Raw genomic sequence first — 20,197 nt, 5'->3', positions numbered from 1 at the left:
CCCTGTAGCAAGACGTTAAAACTGTGTGATATATAGTCTAGTCGCACGACTATAAACTGCTTTCATTCTTACATGTCTCCATGGGGTTATCGCATGACACCCTCCTACACATCCTTCTTCATAATGTCCCCGGTGAAAGGACACCACCCCTCCGAGGTGTCCTCCCTAATCAAGGCGTACCACGGTTGTGACTGTGAGGCTTTAAAGCAGAGCATGCAAGCATGCGCCCGCCTCTCAAAAAGGCAGACCACAGTTCCGACTGAGAGGCTTCGAAGCAGAGCATGCATGCATGCGCCTGCCTCTCAAAAAGGCAGACCACAGTTCCAACTGTGAGGCTTCAAAAGCAGAGCATGCAAGTATGCACCCGTCTCCACAAAGCCATATATCAAAGAGGTATACCACAGTTCCAGCTGTGAGGCTTCGAAGCAAACAATGCACTTCAAAGCATGCGCCCGCCCTACAAAGCTATATCCCAAAGAGGTGTACCACAGTTCCAGCTGTGAGGCTTCGAAGCAAAGCATGCACTTCAAAGCATGCGCCCGCCTCCACAAAGCCATATATCAAAGAGATGTACTACAGTTCCAGCTGTGAGGCTTCGAAGCAAAGTATGCACTTCAAAGCATGCGTCTGCCTCTACAAAGCCATATATTAGAGAGGTGTACTACAGTTTCGACTGTGAGACTTCAAAGAAGAATATGCACTTTAAAGCTTGCGCTCGCCTTTACAAAGCAATATCCCAAAGAAGCGTTCCGCAGTCCCAACCATGTACCCTTACACCTGATAGGGGGCGCTTTCACCACCCATTGTACCCATTCCACACTTCACCATGACCAAACACATAATTACCTCATGACTCTCCTGGCCTCTATTTTTCCAGTTGAGTCAGATCACTCATAGCCCCCTTAAGCCTCCATCATACACGTTAATTGCCCATGATCCCACTCCTCGTCATGTGTGCCCCTACCTCAGCATGTCCAACAAGGGTGAGGACTTTAAAAGAACCCCTTAATGGTCTAAAGTGGGTGCGGACCTTAAACTTCCCTGAACACGTCCATCAAGGGTGAGGACTTTTAAAAGCACCCCTCGGCGGTCTATTCGGGGCAAAAGACCGTTCCCCATGAAGCCGGGTCGATCGAGGCAGCAGGTCCCAAGCCCGAGCCCGAAGTCCGTCACAAACTGCCGCTCGCGCGCATCTCACGCACGCATGTCCTGAGTTGCTGCCGGCATGACCTTTGTGCTCATCCCTCGCACGCGTACCCTAACGTACCGTAGAGCGCAATCCTTTTGCCTCTACGCCCATACCTTTTTGCATGCGCCTCCACACATGCCTTCCCTAGCTGGCCCGTTGCGTGCGCATCGACAAGGTTCGATCCTTATCACCTTTCCATCCCCACTGGCATCATATTCATGCTTCCCATCACATGAGTCCACCCATCGTAATCACCAGGGAGTCACATTCACTCCCTAATCCCAAATGAGTCCCCTTTCGCCTACCATCCCTCACTGGGCCAGCATCATCATCTGAATCCACTGCCTATAAATGGTCTGACCATTTCATCCCCAGTGAGTCAGACCATCACCCGTTGACTCATTCCCCACAGAGCCTCATCCACTTCACATCCCCTAGTGAGTCCACCCTTCATTGAGCTACCCACATACATGACGACTCATACATGGTCCAATTGCACGACCTTAAACTGTAGCACATGTCTTGGTCGCATGACGTTAAACTGATTTGCATAACGGTCCAGCTGCATGACCTTAAAACTATAGTGCATGTCCTGGCCGCATGACGTTAAACTGCTTTGCACAACGGTCTATGCTGCAAGACCTTAAATTGTGCAGTCACGATCCAATTGCACGACCTTAAACTATAGCACACGTCCTGGCCGTATGACGTTAAACTGCTTTGCACAACGGTCCAGTCGCATGACCTCAAATTATAGCACGCGTCCTTGCTGCATGACGTTAAACTGCTTTGCCCAGGTCCTGGTAGCTTGAACACACCTCCACACATGTGTGCCCCCCTCTATTGCGCGCATGCCTTTCACATGACCTTCCGTGCGTGCATCCCCTAGCCGGCCCGTCCGCACTCGCATACCACCTTCACTTACTCCATAGTGAGTCCATCTCCATTGCCCTTCATAAACTCGCGACATTCCCTAGTGAGTCGTACCCATGCTCACGAAACCATGGTGAGCCATTCCATCATCCATACTCAGCGTTTAAATGTGAACTTCATTACCATTCTACATTTAAAGAAATCCTTGCGGTAAAAAGAGGAATTGAAAAATTCCAATTTCAGCTAATAGGACATTCTTTTCTAGTAGAGATGGATTTGTCAGCTTTTCCAAATATGCTCAAGTTAAAAAATAAGATTCTTTCAAATCCACAATTACTCAGATGGGCAAGTTGGTTTTCTCAATGGAATTTTGAGTATAAACATATTCTTGGAAAGAACAATATCTTAACTGATATGTTTGCCCGAAAGAAATTTTCTGAAGATACTGTTTTTTAAGTTGTTCCTTTTTTAGAACCAATAATTAGAATAGAAGATGAATCCAAAGATGTTCTTGATGAAATATTTAACATCATACTCACCAAGACAATGGAAGCAAGAAATGAGATTATGCAACAAAAAATGCATGAAATCTTAATCAGAAATCATGGAGAATGTTTTCAAAGAATTCGATGCCATCCTACATATCCTTTTTTATCTTTATTTCAGACAAGACATTATTATAATATGCCTATAGAAGCTCTTTGTTTTTTCTGGTATCTTACCCAAAACCACCATATTTGCTTTAATTTCCATACAAGGAAACTATTATCCTACCTCGGACACTGTCATTTCCTACAATGGAATAATTATATCCACCCCAATCCTAGAGCTTTCAACTTTTACAAATTCTTTTTAAAGCATTACCATTATAATCAATGGATTGAATCTTTCGGTTATTATCACAGACGCTATATCATTATAGCCTTTCACGTAGACCTTCGATCTCAAATTTATCCTGAACATACTTTCATTACCCAACACCCTCATATTCAGACCATTGGATGGTATGATTCTAATCTCCTAAATTGTTGGTTATTTCAAACGGAGCTATGGAAAGAATTAAAAATTCTCATGTGCTACATTAATAGAATCCAGCCAGAATGGATTCCTTTGGATGTCTATACAGGAACAACAATATGAAATGATGAGACTCCTCGAGGAGCTGCCCTGCTACACTAATTGCATATATGGCTTGCTGATCACCCTCCTCCTGCTGAAGCACAGACAGACGGCTCCAGTGATGACACCTATATTGGACCCTCACATAACCCGTCCAACCATTCTTCACCAAGTTATAATTCTGATGGCTTACCTTTAGATTATGACACGGATTAAAGAATGGAATTACTGTTCAAGATAAGGATGAATTACTGTTTAAGATAAGGACGAATTACTGTTCAAGATAAGGAAGCATCTACTTTTCACTGTAGATGTCGGCCACCTGCTACTATTCATCTACTTTTCACTGTAGATGTCGGCCACCTGTCCACTGTTCACTGCAGATGTTGGTCACCTGTCCACTGTTCATCTACTTTTCATTGTACAAAATGGCCATCTGTATCGGCCACCTTTTTATTTTATTTTTGTTTGAAGTCCGGGTTTCAAATCTGGTGCCTATAAAAGGCCTCATATGTTGTATGTGCAGGCAGGGTGCTGCTTAGAGCCCCTCAGCCTAGATTCCTGCTTTGGTGTGCTTTGTCTTCCTGCTTTCGCTTATGTCTTTCAGCTTGTAAGCTCTCTATTATCTGTTAATACTGCTTTGGTGTGCTTTGATCATTATCTGTTTTCTAGTCTGCACATCTAATTCTAGTCTGCACATCTAAATGCACATCTAATTCTAATTAAAGCAGACCGAAGCAGTATTAATAGATAATAGAGAGCTTACAAGCTGAAAGATATAAGCGAAAGCAGGAAGACAAAGCACACCAAAGCAGGAATCTAGGCTGAGGGGCTCTAAGCAGCACCCTGCCTGCACATACAACATATGAGGCCTTTTATAGGCACCGGATTTGAAACTCGATCTTCAAACAAAAATGAAATAAAAAGGTGGCCGATACAGGTGGCCATTTTGTACAGTGAAAAGTAGATGAACAGTGGACAAGTGGCCGACATCTACAGTGAACAGTGGACAAGTGGTCGACATCTACAGTGAAAAGTAGATGAATAGTGGACAGGTGGCCGACATCTATAGTGAAAAGTAGATGCTTCCTTATCTTGAACAGTAATTCGTCCTTATCTTGAACAAACATTCCATTCTTTAATCCATGTCATAATCTAAGGGTAAGCCATCAGAATTATAACTTGGTGAAGAATGGTTGGACGGGCTATGTAAGGGTCCAATATAGGTGTCATCACTGGAGCTGTCTGTTTGTGCTTTAGCAAGACGAGGGTGATCAGCAAGCCATATATGCAATTAGGGATTAGCAGAGCAGCTCCTCGAAGAGTCTCATCATTCCATATTGTTGTTCCTGTATAGACATCCAAAGGAATCCATTTTGGCTGGATTCTATTAATGTAGCACATGAGAATTTTTAATTCTTTCCATAGCTCTGTTTGAAATAACCAAAAATTCAGGAGATTAGAATCATACCATCCAATGGTCTGCATATGAGGGTGTTGGGTAATGAAAGTATGTTCAGGATAAATTTGAGATCGAAGGTCTACGTGAAAGGCTATAATGATATAGGGTCTGTGATAATAACCGAAAGATTCAATCCATTGATTATAATGGTAATGCTTTAAAGGAATTTGTAAAAGTTGAAAGCTTTAGGATTGGGGTGGATATAAATATTCCATTGTAGGAAATGACAGTGTCCGAGGTAGGATAATGGTTTCCTTGTATGGAAATTAAAGCAAATTTGGTGGTTTTGGGTAAGATACCAGAAAAAACAAAGAGCTTATCTGGGCATATTATAATAATGTTTGGTTTGAAATAAAGATAAAAAAGGATATATAGGATGGCATCAAATTCCTTGAAATCATTCTCCATGATTTCTGATTAATATTTCATGCATTTTTTGTTGCATAATCTCATTTCTTGCTTTCATTGTCTTGGTGAGTATGATGTCAAATATTTCATCAGGAACATCTTTGGATTCATCTTCTATTCTGATTATTGGTCCTAAAAAGGGAACAACTTGAAGAACAGTATCTTCAGAAAATTTCTTTCGAGGAAACATCTCAGCTAAGATATTGTTTTTTCCAGGAATATGTTTATACTCAAAATTCCATTGAGAAAACCAACTTGCCCTTCTGAGTAATTGTGGATTTGGAAGAATCTTATTTTTGAACTTGAGCGTATTTGGAAAAGCTGACAAATCCATATCTACTAGAAAAGAATGTCCTATTAGATGAAATTGGAATTTTTCAATTCCTCTTTTTACTGCAAGGATTTCTTTAAATGTAGAATGGTATTGAAGTTCAGATTCTTTGTATTTTCTACTTTTATATCCACAAATCGTCCTTCTTTTTCCTTTTCTTCAAGCAAAATACATGTCCAAAATTCATCTGAAGCATCTGTTTGCAAAATCCGTTTTCCTGTAGATGGGATTTTCAAAGAAGGTAAATTTTGAGATAGTCTTTTGAGCTCTAGAACACACTCAGTTTGTTTTCTTGTCCTTGGTGGTGTTTTTTCTTTATTAAAAGATAGAGTGGACTAGTAAAGAGAGAAAGCTTAGGAAAAAAATGGGACATATAATTTACAATTCCTTAAAATTACTGGATCTGCTTTACAGAAGATAAGATATCTGGAAAGTCTAGTAGGTGTTTTGCAATATGAGGCTGACGTTTATACATTCCATTATGAAAATGCATACCAAGAAAATCAATTTTAGTTGTAGCAAAGACACATTTCTTTTCAGAGAGCATAATTCCATATTTATAGCAGAGGGAATGGAATTTTTCTAACAGAAGTATATGACTATCAAGATTAGGGGAGAAGAGGAGTATATCATCTATGTATATTAGCGCCTGTGTTGAGATTGGTTCAAAAATGTTACTTAAGACTTTTTGGAAATATGTGGGTGCATTTTTCAAACCAAAAGGCATGACTCTCCATTGAAAATGATAATTTGGTAAACAGAAAGTTGTTTTAGGACGATCATCTGGATGAATTCCTATTTGCCAAAATCAAGATTTTAAATCAAATTTAGAAAATATGTGTGCGTGAGAAATCTGAGAGAATAGTGCAATTTGATTTGGCAGAGGGAATTTATCATCTGCAAGGAAAGCATTCAAGGGTTGGTAATTGATCACTAATCTAAGCTTTTCTAGAATTTGTTCTGCTCTTTTATTAACATAAAAGGCTTCACAAGCCCAAGGAGAACTGGTAGGCTCAATTAACTGTTCCTTTATCAAATCTTGCATTTCTTGTTTAGCTTGTTCCAAAAGATCTGGATTTAAACCTCTGTGCGAAGCCTTTGTGCGATTTATGTCCTCATTTTTCTTAAAATGCAATTTAACATAAAAATTCTGGTTTCTCCAAAGTTGGTTGGTACATTTTTTGAGACACTCGGAGTGAGAATTGGCCTAGCAGTCTAACAAGATTTTCTATTGAATGGTTTCCAGGGAGTGAGGTTGATCTATACAAGCTTTTCAAGGTAGGGTTAGGTTCCTATAATGTAATCATTTGGAGGTCCATTGAAGTTTTACTTGGTGTAAAACATGAAATCCAAGTAAAAGTTCTTTGTTGGGTAAATAGGATCCTAATAGTTTGTGTTGGATAACTAGTTTTGGAAAAATTTTTATCTAAATGGGTTTGCTAATCTGGTTTATGGTAAATTTCTCTCAATTAGCTGCCCGAAAAGTTTGGTTACATGTTTCCCAAAACTGTTTTGGTAGTAAATCAGGTTTTAAGATACTAGCTGATGTTCCTATATCAAAAAATGCTGGTGTGGTCAAGGGTTTTGAATAGTGTTCTTGTAAAATTTGGACCAAGGCTATTGGGGTAGGCTGGATGGGTAAATTGTTTATGTCCGCAATATTTTTCTGTGGGGACAGTATATCAGAGTCTTGTGTGTTACTTATCTCATTTACTTCCTTGTCTTCCGAATATGCAATGGATAATAATGTTTTTGGACTCTGTTCTTCGTCAAGAGAAAACACAGATTCTAGATCATCATCAATTTCTTCATCTAAGACTTGTGGCAGGAGGTGGATTATCTTTTTTTTCTTTTTCTGATTAGGACAATCTTTTCCAAAATGCCCTTTTTTGCCACGGACATAATATCTGTCTCCTTTCTTGTGTTTGAAACCTCGAACTCTTGACCTTTTAAGATATTTGAACCTTTTAAATTTCTTCTTTCTCCTTCTCTGTTCAGGCTTCTTGTATCCTTTTGAAGTAATTGGACATGCACACTGTTTTTCTGAATCACATTTGATCTTGAGATATGGTTTATCGCAAGATTTTCCCAATAAATACTTATTTTTTTCCATTTGTTTCACAAATTCGACTTGATTGCACAGTCTTTCTAAAGCATGGAGAACAAATTGATATAATTCACCAAAACTGGTGTTTTGAATAGTAAGTCCTTGATTTTTCATTGTTTTTGTGGCTTCTTTGCCAAGAGTAGGAGGTATAGATTCAAGATAAAATTGTTTTAAATTTACATCATCCTCCTATCTTATGGTACCTCTTATTCATCTCTGAAAAATGTTTTTCAAGATCTTGTCTCTTGAAGGAGTAACATTTAAGCTGAAAAAATTCTTCTCTTGCAACTATTTGTTCATGTTTCACTGTGCCTGAGAATTCAGAGACTAAATAATTAAGAAATTCAACAATAAATTGACTATTCCTCAACTGTGTTTGCCTGTATTCTCCAAGGCTTATATACCAGTCAAAAAGGCATCCTCTTCTTACAATAACTTTAGAAATTGTACTGGCTAGAGTATTAGCTGGATTGAGCATTTCTGAATGCATCCATCCTTGGATTTCTCTAAATCTGTCATTTCATCGTGATGGTGGAATGTCATCAATTGTAAAGCCTTTAGATGAGTCACCATTGGTAGGGATAGTTTGGGGTTCATGGTGGTCAGGAGGTCTGGGATCTTCTTTCATAACTGGGTCAGGTTCATGAGGAGGTTCTGGAGGATTCATCATCAATAAATTCTCCGAATCCATGGAAGAAGAAGATTTATCTTCAATAAATGTTTCAGATGTATCAGTAATATCATCAGAAGATTGGGTTTCATTTTGAAGATTAACTTCAGGCTGGTTTGTCAAGTTTTTGAGAAATGAACTCATATCATTTTGAGAGGGGATATTTATTTGAGCAGGGACAGAAGAGGCTACAACATCTAATTCAGTATCCGAATTTTCAGACATTTGGGTTTCTTGTTTTGGTAATTCGGACTCAGTGGGAGGTTGAACTGTTATTGGTGGTAAGGTAGTTGGGGGATTGGGAATTGGATGTTGGGATGAACTGGGTATTGATACATTTGGTTTTCTTAATTGAGGAAAAAACATTTCTTTAGGAAATCGTCTTTCCTCTTCAAATGAACTAAGTGCTCTAAAACCATAATGTCTGGGAGGAATAAGACCAGTAGGCGGGTAAAGGGTTCTTGTTGGGGGAAAAGGATGCAGACTTCTTAAAGTAGGATAAGTCTGGGTATATGGATTTGATAACAAAGGTTGGGATTGGGACTGGTACTGGTACTGAGGCTATTGGGATTTCATCCAAAGATCTCTTCCAAGGCTTTGCAACTGTTTTACCAAAAAGCTTTTTCTTTTCCCTTTTGACTAAGCAAATAGGATTGTTCATGAATATCTTTGACTGTATACAAAATTTGCATCAATTCTTCATGGAACAATTGAATTTTTTCTTTTAATTGAACGATTATGCCTGACAATCCCAGCAACTGAGAAGACATAACATTTTGTTTTTCTTCTATCCAAAGTAGTCCTAAATTTTGAGATTTAGCATTTTCAGCTTGCTAATTCAGACTGACTTCGGCTGGAGAAATGGACTTTCGTACACCAGTAGCATCTCTAGTATTGGGATTCTTACTTTTCCATACATGTTTTTCATTTTCTTGGAGTTTCTCATAATCATGTAATGCAGGAAAGTTTGAGGCAATAACTTGAGCTTTGGGGATCAAAGGCTAAGCATTCTGGGAAGTGGTTTCTTTTTCTTTTTAGATCTTTTTAATCATCCCATTCTGTCGAGATGGTATTCGAAACAGTGTGTTTGGATTTTGAACAACCGTATGTTACATAGTAATCCCATTTTCCAGAACTTTCTCCAAGTAACCCAACAGATGGATCACCTTCTGTATATTTCTGATGAAGTTTTTGTTGTGATGATTTTTTCTTTTTGTTTTCTCTTTGAAAAATCATCTAAATCATCTTCAAGACAAGAAGAGCAATTACAGGAGTCAAACCAATTATGTCCATCAGAAGTTATTTGTTCATAAATTGGCTTTCCTGTTTTATCGAAAGCGACAACTGGGACTTTTCAAGCAATCCTTGAAATTGAGTGGGAAATATTTCTCTAGTCTGGTTCTCTGTTACTCTTGGAGTCCTAAAATTATCTGCATAGTTCCATCTGGCATTCTAACCATCTAGGAATCAGATTGCATCAATGGTTGACTTTGATTTTGAAAAATTTCATAATTTGTCACCCATGTAGATGGAATTAATTCAAGCAACCTTTCTCTAGAGATTTGTCTAGGAATATAATGACAGTCAGGTTGAGAATTATTATCAACTTTGATAAACAAGGCTGTATTTTCTTGTTCAGGGGGTAAAGGAGTGACTATGTCAAAAGGATGGTTCTGTAATCTATACACCATTTGATAATGGAGTGTAGCTACAATGGCTGTTTCAATCTGCTTGGTTCCTGTGATTTGTAACTGGACTTTAAAGGCTGAACTCAAATGAAGGTATTTAATTGGGATATTAAAATTTGGGAAAAAGGTAACGAATATAGTTCCTGCATTCAAAGTTGTTTGCACAGTTCCAATACATGCATGCTGGTATTCTAAAAACCTGGAGTCTAGCAAAGCAATTCGGGAAACTGCTTCCATACCTTTTCTTCCATGAAAAGTCAAAGATAGTTTTATGGCTCCAAAGTGAATATGAGTGTAACCATCTCTAAGCCATTGAGGGAATAAGTTGCTAGGTAGGGTAATGGTAATGTATTGTTCAGATTGGGTGGTAGGTATCTGGTGTTGGTCAAAAGAAGTGGCTTGAACATATTCTTTAATAGCCTCAGGGTTCTTTTTTCCACACAGCTTTTTGATTCTTTTGGTCCAATTTAAACTAGATATGTTATAGACATGATAAGGATTAATTAACCAAGAATTGGTTTCAGAAAATTTTTTTGGGGTATAGGTTATTTTAAAAAGATGGTCTTGTTTTGAAAACATAGGACGGAAATTTGTACTAGAAGGGGTACTACTACCTATAGAGATTTCTAAAACAGTATCTTCTGCCATTTTAAACCTATTTTTAAATAATTTACTATATTGACTGTATATTTTGTAAAGAAGATAAGGCTAACTTTCTTTTCATTAACAAGATATGAACTCCAACCATGGCCTCCTCGCCTTCAACAGAGTTCCTGATATGTTAACCTTCAGAAAGTATTGACAATGGAATAACATCAACACTAGAAATCAACCTTTACTTCATACCACGTTTTCTGATGCGAGAGATCCTAGACCAGGTAGGCAGACGCAGAGCATACTAATCTCAGTATGAGCTTTAGATTAACCCAGCCAATATAATAAATTTTTTAGAATTTAATCTCAATTTATAATATAATAAATATGTCATCTAAAGGCTTTACAATTAAAAATAGGTTTAAAATGGCAGAAGATACTGTTTCAGAAATCTCTATAGGTAGTACCCCTTCTTCTAGTACAAATTTTCGTCCTATGTTTTCAAAACAAGATCATCTTTTTGAAATAACTTATACCCCGAAAAGCATTTTTGAAACCAATTCTCAGTTAATTAATCCTTATCATGTCTATGATAGATCTAGTTTAAATTGGACCAAAAAAATCAAACGTTGTGGAAAAAAGAACCCTGAGGCTATTAAAAACTATGTTCAAGCCACTTCTTTTGACCAACACCAAATACCTGCCACCCAAACTGAACAATACATTACCATTACCCTACCTAGCAACCTATTCCCTCAATGGCTTAGAGATGGTTACACTCATATTCACTTTGGTGCCATAAAACTAGCCTTGACTTTTCATGGAAGAAAAGGTATGGAAGCAGTTTACCGAATTGCTTTGCTACACTCCAGGTTTTTAGAATACCAGCACGGATGTATTGGAGCTATGCAAACAACTTTGAATGAAGGAACTATATTCGTTACCTTTTTCCCAAATTTTAATATCCGAATTAAAGACCCTCATTTGAGTTCAGCCTTTAAAGTCCAGTTACAAATCACAGGAACCAAACAGATTAAAACAGCCACTGTAGCTACACTCCATTATCAAATGGTGTGTAGATTACAGAACCATGCTTTTGACAAAGTCACTCCTTGACCCCCTGATTAAGAAAATATAGCCTTGTTTATCAAAGTTGATAATAATTCCCAACTTGTCGGTCATTATATTTCTAGACAAATCTCTCGAGAAAAGTTTCTTGAATTAATTCCATCTACATGGGTGACAAATTATGAAACTCTTCAAAATCAAAGTCAACCATTGATGCAATCTGATTCCTGAATGGTTAGAATGCCAGATGGAACTGTACAGATAAATTTTCAGACTCCAAGAGTAACAGAGAACCAGACTAGAGAAATATTTCCCACTCAATTTCAAGGATTGCTTGAAATAGTCCCAGTTGTTGCTTTTGATAAAACAGGAAAGCCAATTTATGAACAAATAACTTTTGATAGACATAATTGGTTTGACTCCTGTAATTGCTCTTCTTGTCTTGAAGATGATTTTTCAAAGAGAAAAAACAGAAAGAAAAAATCATTACAACAAAAACTTCATCAGAAATATACAGAAGGTGATCCATCTGTTGGGTTACTAGGAGAAAGTTCTGAAAAATGGGATTACTATGTAACATATGGTTGTTCAAAATCCAAACACACTGTTTCGAATACCGTCCCGACAGGATGGGATGATCAAAAAGATCTAGGAAGAGAAAGAAACCACTTCCCATAATGCTTAGCCTTTGACCCCCAAAGCTCAAGTTATGCCTCAAATTTTTCCCAATTACATGATTCTAAGAAATTCCAAGAAAATGAAAAACATGTATGGAAAATTAAGAATCACAATACTAGAGATGCTACTGGTGTACAAAAGTCCATTTCTTCAGCAAAAGCCAGTCTGAATTGGCAAGCTGAAAATGCTAAATCTCAAAATTTAGCACTACTTCGGATAGAAGAAAAACAAAATGTTATGTCTTCTCAATTGCAAGGATTGTCTGGCATAATCGTTCAATTAAAAGAAAAAATTCAATTGTTGCATGAAGAATTGATGCAAATTTTGTATATAGTCAAAGATATTCATGAACGATCTTATTTGCTGAGTCAAAAAGGAAAAGAAAAAGCTTTTTTGGTAAAACAGTTGCAAAGCCTTGAAAGAGATCTTTGGATGAAATCCCAATAGCCTCAGTACCAGTCCCAATCCCAGCCTTTGTTATCAAATCCATATACCCAGAATTATCCTACTTTAAGAAGTCCTGATCCTTTCCCCCTCAGAAGAACCGTTTACCCGCCTACTGGTCTTATTCCTCCCAGACATTATGGTTTTAGACCACTTAGTTCATTTGAAGAGGAAAGACGATTTCCTAAAGAAACGTTTTTTCCTCAATTAAGAAAAAAACCAAATGTATTAATACCCAGTTCATCCCAACATCTAGTTCCCAATCCCCCAACTACCTTACCACCAATAACAGTTCAACCTCCTACTGATTCCCAAGTACCAAAACAAGAAACCCAAATGTTTGAATATTCGGATACTGAATCAGATGTTGTAGCCTCTTCTGTCCCAGCTCAAATAAATATCTCCTCTCAAAATGATATGAGTTCGTTTCTCAAAAACTTGACAAACCAGCCTGAAGTTAATCTTCCAAATGAAACCCAATCTTCTGATGATATTACTGATACATCTGAAACATTTATTGAAGATAAATCTTCTTCCATGGATTCGGAGAATTTATTGATGATGAATCCTCCAGAACCTCCTCATGAACCTGACCCAGTTATGGAAGAAGATCTCTGACCTCCTGACCACCATGAACCCCAAACTATCCTTACCTATGGTGACTCATCTAAGGGCTTTACAATTGATGACATTCCACCATCACGATGGAATGACAGATTCAGAGAAATCCAAGGATGGATGCATTCAGAAATGCTCAATCCAGCTAATACTCTAGCCGTAGAATTTCGAAAGTTATTAAAAGACTAAGAGGACGCCTTTTTGATTGGTATATAAGCCTTGGAGAATACTGGCAAACACAGTTGAGGAATAGTCAGTCTATTGTTGAATTTCTTAATTATTTAGTCTCTGAATTCTCAGGCCCAGTGATACATGAACAAATAGCTGCAAGAGAAGAATTTTTTCAGCTTAATTGTTCTTTCAAGAGACAAGATCTTGAAAATCATTTTTCAGAGATGAATAAGAGGTACCATAGGATAGGAGGAACTAATGATGTAAATTTAAAACAATTTTATAATGAATCTATACCTCCTACGCTTGGCAAAGAAGCCACAAAAACAATGAAAAATCAAGGACTTACTATTCAAAACACCAGTTTTGGTGAATTATATCAATTTGTTCTCCATGGTTTAAAAAGATTGTGCAATCAGGTCGAATTTGTAAAACAAATGGAAAAAATAAGTATTTATTGGGAAAATCTTGCGATAAGCCATATCTCAAGATCAAATGTGATTAAGAAAAACAGTGTGCATGTCCAATTACTTCAAAAGGATACAAGAAGCCTTAATAGAGAAGGAGAAAGAAGAAATTTAAAAGGTTCAAATATCTTAGAAGGTCAAGATTTCGAGGTTTCAGACACAAGAAAAGGAGACAGATGTTATGTCTGTTGCAAAAAAGGGCATTTTCCAAAAGATTGTCCTAATCACAAAAGGAAAAAAAGATAATCCACCTCCTGTCACAAGTTTAGATGAAGAAATTGATGATGATCTAGAATCCTGAAACATATTATCCATTGCATATTCGGAAGACAATGAAGTAAATGAGATAAGCAACACACAAGACTCTGAGATATTGTGCCCACAGGAAAATATTGCCAACATAAATAGTGTACCCATCCAGCCTAGCTCAATAGCCTTGGTCCAAATATTACAAGAATACTATTCAAAACCCTTGACCATACCAGTATTTTTTGATACAGGAGCATCAGCTAGTATCTTAAAACTTGATTTACTACCGAAACAGTTTTGGGAAACATGTAACCAAACTTTTCGGGCTGCTAATGGAGAGAAATTTACCATAAACCAGATTAGCAAACCCATTTTGATAGAACTTTTTCCAAAACTAGTTATCCAACACAAACTATTAGGATCCTATTTACCCAATAAAGAACTTTTACTTGGATTTGATGTTTTACACCAAGTAAAACTTCAATGGACCTCCAAAGGACTACATTATAGGAACCTAACCCTACCTTGGATAGCTTGTATAGATCAATCTCACTCTCTGGAAACCATTCAACAGAAAATCTTGTCAGACTGCTGTGCCAATTCTCACTCCGAGTTTCTCAAAAAATGTACCAACCCACTTCGGAGAAACCAGAATTTTTATGTTAAATTGCCTTTTAAGAAAAATGTGGACATAAATCCCACAAAGGCTTCACACAGAGGTTTAAATCCAGATCTTTTGGAACAAGCTAAACTAGAAATGCAAGATTTGATAAAGGAACTGTAAATTGAGCCTACTCGTTCTCCTTGGGCTTGTGAAGCCTTTTATGTTAATAAAAAAGTAGAACAAATTCGAGGAAAACTTAGATTAGTGATCAATTACCAATCCTTGAATGCTTTCCTTGCAGATGATAAATTCCCTCTTCCAAATCAAATTGCACTATTCTCTCAGATTTCTTAAGCGCACATATTTTCTAAATTTGATTTAAAATCTGGATTTTGGCAAATAGGCATTCATTCAGATGATCGTCCTAAAACAACTTTTTGTTTACCAAATTATCATTTTCAATGGACAGTCATGCCTTTTGGTTTGAAAAATGCACCCACATATTTCCAAAGTCTCAAGTAACATTTTTGAACCAATCTCAACACAAGCGCTGATATACATAGATGATATACTCCTCTTCTCCCCTAATCTTGATAGTCATATACTTCTGTTAGAAAAATTCCATTCCCTCTGCTGTAAATATGGAATTATGCTCTCTGAAAAGAAATGTGTCTTTGCTACAACTGAAATTGATTTTCTTGGTATGCATTTCCATAATGGAATGTATAAACTTCAGCCTCATATAGCAACACACCTACTAGACTTTCCAGATATCTTATCTTTTGTAAAACAGATCCAGCAATTTCTAGGAATTGTAAATTATATGTCCCCTTTTTTTCCTAAGCTTTCTCTCTTTACTAGTCCACTCTATCTTTTACTAAAGAAAAAAACACCACCATGGACAAGGAAACAGACTGAGTGTGTTCTAGAGCTCAAAAAACTATCTCAAAATTTACCTTCTTTGAAAATCCCATCTACAGGAAAACGAATTTTGCAAACAGTTGCATCAGATGAATTTTGGGCATTTATTTTGCTTGAAGAAAAATAAAAAGAAAGGATAATTTGCGGATATAAAAGTGGAAAATTCAAAGAATCTAAACTTCATTACCATTCTACATTTAAAGAAATCCTTGCAGTAAAAAGAGGAATTGAAACATTCCAATTTCATCTAATAGGACATTCTTTTCTAGAAGAGATGGATTTGTCAGCTTTTCCAAATATGTTCAAGTTCAAAAATAAGATTCTTCCAAATCCACAATTGCTCAGATGGGCAAGTTGGTTTTCTCAATGGAATTTTGAGTATAAACATATTCCTGGAAAGAAAATTATCTTAGCTAATATATTTTCTCGAAAGAAATTTTTTGAAGATACTGTTCTTCAAGTTGTTCCGTTATTAGGACCAATAATTAGAATAAAAGATGAATCCAAAGATGTTCCTGATGAAATATTTGACATCATACTCACCAAGACAATGGAAGCAAGAAATGAGATTATGCAACAAAAAATGCATGAAATATTAATCAGAAATCATGGAGAATGTTTTCTAGGAATTCGAGGCCATCCTACATATCCTTTTTTATCTTTATTTCAGACAAGACATTATTATAATATGCCTATAGAAGCTCTTTGTTTTTTCTGGTATCTTACCCAAAACCACCATATTTGCTTTAATTTCCATACAAGAAAACTATTATCCTACCTCGGACACTGTCATTTCCTACAATGGAATAATTATATCCACCCCAATCCCAGAGCTTTCAACTTTTACATATTCCATTTAAAGCATTACCATTATAATCAATGGATTGAATCTTTCAGTTATTATCACAGACCCTATATCTTTATAGCCTTTCACGTAGACCTTCGATCTCAAATTTATCCTGAACATACTTTCATTACCCAACACCCTCATATTCAGACCATTGGATGGTATGATTCTAATCTCTTAAATTGTTGGTTATTTCAAACGGAGCTATGGAAAGAATTAAAAATTCTCATGTGCTACATTAATAGAATCCAGGTAGAATGAATTCCTTTGGATGTCTATAAAGGAACAACAATATGAAATGATGAGACTCCTCGATGAGCTGCCCTGCTACACCAATTGCATATATGGCTTGCTGATCACCGTCCTTCTGCTAAAGCACAGATAGACGGCTCCAGTGATGACACCTATATTGGACCCTCACATAGCCTGTCCAACCATTTTTCACCAAGTTATAATTCTGATGGCTTACCCTTAGATTATGACACGGATTAAAGAATGGAATTATTGTTCAAGATAAGGACGAATTACTGTTTAAGATAAGGACGAATTACTGTTCAAGATAAGGAAGCATCTACTTTTCACTGTAGATGTCGGCCACCTGTCCACTGTTCACTGTAGATGTCGGCCACCTGTCCACTGTTCATCTACTCTGCACTGTACAAAATGGCCACCTGTATCGGCCACCTTTTTAGTTTATTTTGTTTGAATTTCGGGTTTCAAATCCGGTGCCTATAAAATGCCTCATATGTTGTATGTGCAGGCAGGGTGTTGCTTAGAGCCCCTCAGCCTAGATTCCTGCTTTAGTGTGCTTTGTCTTCTTGCTTTCGCTTATGTCTTTCAGCTTGTAAGCTCTTTATTATCTGTTAATACTGCTTTGGTGTGCTTTGATCATTATCTGTTTTCTAGTCTGGACATCTAATACTATTTTGCACATCTAAATCTTCCACATAAAACACCACCCATCTTACATAGACGGTCTCATGCCATCTCCCCCAAGTGAGTCAAGCCCCCAAGTGAAAAAATTTATGTTTCTCTTTTTGAAGGGGTTTAGAAGAAGGTAAAGTGTTATACCCAAACTGCTCACAGAAGTCTCCTAATTCCTTTTTCCTTGTCATCCTTTGTTTTTCTAATTGTCTCCTGAGTTTTAGATCTGCACATAAAGCAAGACCCTCAGTACAGATTTCTGTTGATAATTTTCCTAGGGTATATTGAGAATAAGGAATAATTCCGTTATGCTTATTTTTTAAGTCTTGTTTTGACCTTCTTAGCAAAAATATTTGGAAGGCCAGATATGAACTTTTCCTTTCAGTAATCCGCCTTCTATCCTCTCTAGACAACAGTCTTCAGTAAAAAACATCTTTATACCACTTATAGTGAGAGAGTGTTGGGCAGCAAAGTTCGATAGTAGATCCTTCGATTTAGCAGCTAAGAGAGCCGTACTACCAACAAAATGGAGTGTGATAGTGTAAATAAAAAATGGAGTGTGATAATGTAAATCGATGTATTAACTGCATCGCCTTTATCCACTACTGTTTCCTGGCCCTATCCTGGACTAATTTCAGTTTTAACCACCCTCTGCTTAGTGGCGTTAAGGATTTGGTTTTTAGTAGATTTGTCCATATGGAAATCCCACCAGCCCTTAAGCCATCCTGTAAATCCACATATAATGGCTTTGGCTATTTCATGATCTTTATTGCCGCTAGCCTACATTGTCATATGCTTCATTAAGTCAAGAATTTGGTGATCCGACATATCGTCTATGTTCCAATTAACAATAGACCTGCAGGAATAAGATACAGAACTAGCAATAAGATCTTCTTCTATTTGAAGATCTACTGGAGTAGGTCGGGGATAGTACATTCTAGTCTGGGAAACTGGTCTAGTTTTTCTTCCATAGTCTAACCTGTTGAGATCTAAGCTTTCAAATTTAAAGGCTTCTTCTATTTTTGCAATTTCCTTATTAGAATAATTTTGATCTTCTTGTAAAACTTGTACATCACTAATAATAGGAGATTTTTCTTTTATTTTATCATCAATATTCAATTTTGCAAGTCTTTTAACTAATTCATCCACAAGTTCCTTATTATCATCTTTTTTCTTTATTCGTTGTAGGCTAAATTTTCCTGCTTCTGTACTGGGTGGAGGTTTAAACAACACAGCTTCTCTGTGGTTTTCCTTTCTCTTTTCCTGCTGGGTGGTTTTTAGGTTGTTCAACATATTCTCAATCCTAGTAGTTTGTTTACCCATGGTTTGAAGGGCAAGATTTGTATAGTTATTTTGTTCTATGATATGTGGTATTTTATGATATGTGGTATACCCTCGAGTTTGACCATTTGGTTGTCTATCTCTTTAGGTCCTAATTTGAAGGGTGAGGCCTTAGTTTCTAATTTTTCACCTTTTAATTGTAAACTAGTTTCAGGGGGGTGGATAAACTCAACAGTTTCACCTTTAACTGTATAAAGGTTTGGAATGGTTTTTCAGCCATATTTATTCCGTCTTTTGAGAAATCTGGGATTTTCATTCCCCTGGACTTTAAGATATATCTAAGCCATTTGAAAAACTTCACATTAGTTTTATGTTGCAGCATAAAATTATTAAACGTTTTATGAAGTACATTTCTTAGTTCTTCTTTAAATTCTTGAAATAATCACTTCTTGATTTGTCTATTTTCTTTTGCAAGAAAATCTTTTTTATTCGATTCTCTGTCAATGATGAACTCGTCTTGGCATTGGATTGTAAGTAAATCGAAGTCAAAGTCTGACAGAGTAGGTTTTCCTGATCTAGTTTGGGAAGAACTAGGGGTGTTAATTTTATACATGGGATGCCAGACTTGATTTGAAGTTTTTTTAAGTCCTAAAACTATCTTCTCATTGTGTGTCTTCTCATAATCTGTTTGAGGAACAAATGATGTAGAAGACCTGGGTGGAATGTTAGAAGATGGATTAGAAAGGCTAAGTCTAGCTTTTCTAGACGATGCAAACTGAATTTTTATTTCACCGTTAGGATATTCGATAATCTGTTTAGGCTCTTTATTCTCAAGGCCTTTATTTTGGTTATCAGACTGGAGAGACCATCTTTCAGGTAGTTTTACCAGTGTCCATGATACAGTCTTTGGTATGACCAAATTAGATTTTTCCAGGTTTGTTTGAAAAAATATTGTTTGACCTTTAGTGTCCATTTGCCAATCGTTTGGACACAAGATGTTCATGACCTTGTAACAAATTCTATTAACAAAAGCTAAATTCTGAGATCCTGGGTCGATACTAAAACCTTGCATCTTAAGGTTTAAGGTTAAAACTTTCAATAAGTTTGGATCAGATAAGGCTACTGAAAATTTGGAAAGCAATTAAAGTATATAGGGCCGTTATACAAACTTGATTCAACAATTGCTAATAAAGAATCGGTGAATCTCCTATGCTTGTTATCTCTTAAACAGAGTAGAACAGAATTATTTAATCCCGTTTTAGGTAGAGGTTTAACCGCTATTTGAACTAAGCCGATATGCAAATAATTAAAATTCTTTCGTTTATGGTCTTCAATCATTCTTGAAGACAGGAGTTGGAAAGTGTCTTGTGTTTCCATAACTGAAATTGTTTTTTCAATAGTTTTTATTGAAAAACTGCTTTTATAATCAATAATCCCTTTCCTATAAATATGTGTTATAGGAACCTTTGGGATGTTCCAATTTT

General features: G+C 36.8%; 1 protein-coding gene across 1 annotated transcript in view; it reads left to right on the top strand.

The window, feature by feature from the left end:
- The window catches only part of LOC18424628 (TIP41-like family protein), a 44,160-nt gene that overhangs the window by 21,471 nt on the left and 2,492 nt on the right, over window positions 1–20,197 (top strand). The window lies entirely within an intron of this gene.

Source organism: Amborella trichopoda, chromosome 12, assembly GCF_054954075.1.
Source record: "Amborella trichopoda isolate Santa Cruz 75 chromosome 12, AtrichopodaSantaCruz75HAP2 v2.0, whole genome shotgun sequence".
Classification (NCBI taxonomy): Eukaryota; Viridiplantae; Streptophyta; class Magnoliopsida; order Amborellales; family Amborellaceae; genus Amborella; species Amborella trichopoda.
Note: the sequence above shows the minus strand (reverse complement) of the source record. Positions and strands in the feature narration are given on the sequence as shown.